Source organism: Propithecus coquereli, unplaced genomic scaffold, assembly GCF_000956105.1.
Source record: "Propithecus coquereli isolate 6110/MARCELLA unplaced genomic scaffold, Pcoq_1.0 Scaffold18, whole genome shotgun sequence".
Lineage (NCBI taxonomy): Eukaryota > Metazoa > Chordata > Mammalia > Primates > Indriidae > Propithecus > Propithecus coquereli.
In genome coordinates, this window is record NW_012142745.1 from 11,349,016 (window position 1) to 11,351,599 (window position 2,584).

Below are 2,584 nucleotides of genomic sequence, written 5' to 3' on the forward strand. Positions count from 1 at the left end.
CAAAAAAAATAAAAAAGGTAAGGTCACTTCATTACTTACCAAAATAGGAAGCTTTCCAAAAGCCACCCATACAAGCACATACCACTTCTCAGAAGAACCCTCTAGTTGTGCATAATTTAATAAAACTGACCATGTAGGATAATGCTGTTTATTAAAAATATAGTCAGGGAGAAGGAAGTCAGTGCATTTACGCAATTTTACATACACATCTGTAGTTTGAGGTTCCATTATTCCAACAGTTCATATAAATCACTGTTTCAGATAAAAGAAAAAAAAATGCTTTACACAGGAGATCAGCAATTGGTTATAGGTTTGGTAATATGAGTAGGCTTGTAGTAAAAATAAAACCACCTCTTCCATTATTAAAGAATGTCTCCTTTATGCAGAACAAGTCTCTAGAGTTAAGAACTTTTCCTTGCATAAGAATTGTTGACTTGAAGTTCTTGGAAAACAGCCAATCCCCTCTGCTTTCTATATATATAAACACTGTATTTTATCTGGTTTTGAGGTAACACATTTTCAGTGATTTGTCACTAGATTATCCTTTACCGAGTCTACCAACTACTGCAATGTCAGACCTAAGACTCATACAAAAGCATTTCTCAGAGAATTATAAATACAGAGTATGACATTTCCAAACAACATTCTCATTACAGCAGGGAAAACAAAATGTATCAATGAAACAAAGCCTAAAATAAATGAATTGAAGGCTTGATCATTTTTGCTAATGGAAAAATGAACAATAGCATCCAGCATCTCCCCTAAAAGGATTTGGTTTATAAATGCACTTTTATGAAAACTTCCAACTTCTTAATCACATTTTTTTCTTGAAATATCAACATTCCCATTTCCTGAGCTCATATTCATTGACAGGAATTCATAGTACAGCCTCAAAACCTGATGAACCAGAGGAAAGATGACAAACTTACAATTTGCTTGCGATAATCCTTATTGTGGAAAATCAAGAGTTGGATCTAATTTCTTGGATGAAGTTGGTGCTTTGTCCTTTGCCCTTCTGGCCCATATGCATAGGATGCCTTAGGTAAGTCACTCCAGAATAGGAAGTGAATGGTCACATTCAGCCAGCTTTACCACTCCTTTCTGTATTATGTACCTAACTCAAACTCCAACAGGGACTTCAAGCATACTACCTTCTTTGTATATTGCCATGGTGAAAGTTCTCTGTCACTACAAACACAGGGAACGAGAGACAAGCACAGGAAGAGAAATCTGCATTCCTTCGTATGAATGGCTGTGTGAGAGATTTCTGCTGGGTTTAGCTAAGGCATCTAAAACTCCCTCCATGTTTGTTCCCAATTAGTCTACCTGGAACTTAAGTTCAATTTTTGGAGTGGGGGATAGGGAGAGCGGATTACATTTAACCACCTCTTCCTTCTTAAAGTAGAATAGTTAAAACTAGTTAAAAATGTGTTCTCATATATGAAGCAGATCAAATCAGTAACTGTCTAAATAACAACACAAATTTCATGTCAGCTGTGACTAACAGCTAACTCCATCTCAGCAAGAATTAAAGGACAACAAAGTCTCAGTTGCTACCCAACTGTCTACATGTTGTAAAGCATACTAGGAAATTAGTGCTTGTTGATAGGGTCACTAAGCAAATAATTTTAAGGCATAACTGGAGTAATAGCAAATGAAGTATATACTTTTTCCCTACGAGGCAATAATAAGTCCTCTGCCAAGAGACATTGGTTTAAAATGGGAAGAGTTTTCCTGATCCAAATTAACCAAAGGTCCCACATATTTAAGAAGGAGTAACCTAAAGGCTGAAGCTTTTTAAACAGATAACTACTGACTTTGAAATGCTCAGACTCCAGAGTCTGAGTGAAAACCATCTTATGTACTTGTTCGATGCTGGAATCAATGAGGCCAAATCTGCCAGGGCCACAGCAAGGATAAAGTGTCAAATACAGGTACTTTAAACGTTAACATTTTGTTTATACACGTCTAAATTTTAACAAACCCTTTAAAAAATGAGGAACAAAATGCTATGTCCACACGAAAATCATTGTGCTTAGTTTGTAAAAGCTATCAGAACAGTTGAAAACCAATTGGTTCAGTCTTTAACTTCACTTGAAGCTGCTCAGCTCCTATGCTGTTAGTGGAGAAACTGCAGAAATGCATCTCCTTTCTTGGATTTCAGGATAAAGCTGCTCACTTGTCAGAGCCTCTGCAAGAACAGACAGAGACTCCCCCAACCCCCAACTCCTCTGACAGTTCCCTCCCACTTAATGGGGTTAGCTGTCCAAGTTAACCCTTAGGAGGGGATGTTTCCATGTAAGGCCATGTAAGTGTGAAATGACAAAGCAATCTAAGTAAAACAAGCCATTAAGTTTCTTTTGGGTGGTGGGATGGGGAAAGGGCTACTATGTTAATTAAGACTTTGGAACAGTAAGTAAAACAAAATTGATTTCTCAAAGTTCAATAAAAAAAATGAGTTCATCTCATTTTCAAAGAGATGAATTATGAAAAATTCTTGTAAGTTATGCAACAGGCTTAATTTTGAACCTTAGGGAGTAATCTCCCATTTTCTCTTCACATTTTATGTTCAAGTTGCTATTAT

At 36.5% G+C, this 2,584-nt stretch overlaps 1 protein-coding gene across 1 annotated transcript in view; it reads right to left on the reverse strand.

The window, feature by feature from the left end:
* Positions 1-2,584, reverse strand: part of TRIP12 (thyroid hormone receptor interactor 12) — a 196,259-nt gene that overhangs the window by 766 nt on the left and 192,909 nt on the right. The window lies entirely within an intron of this gene.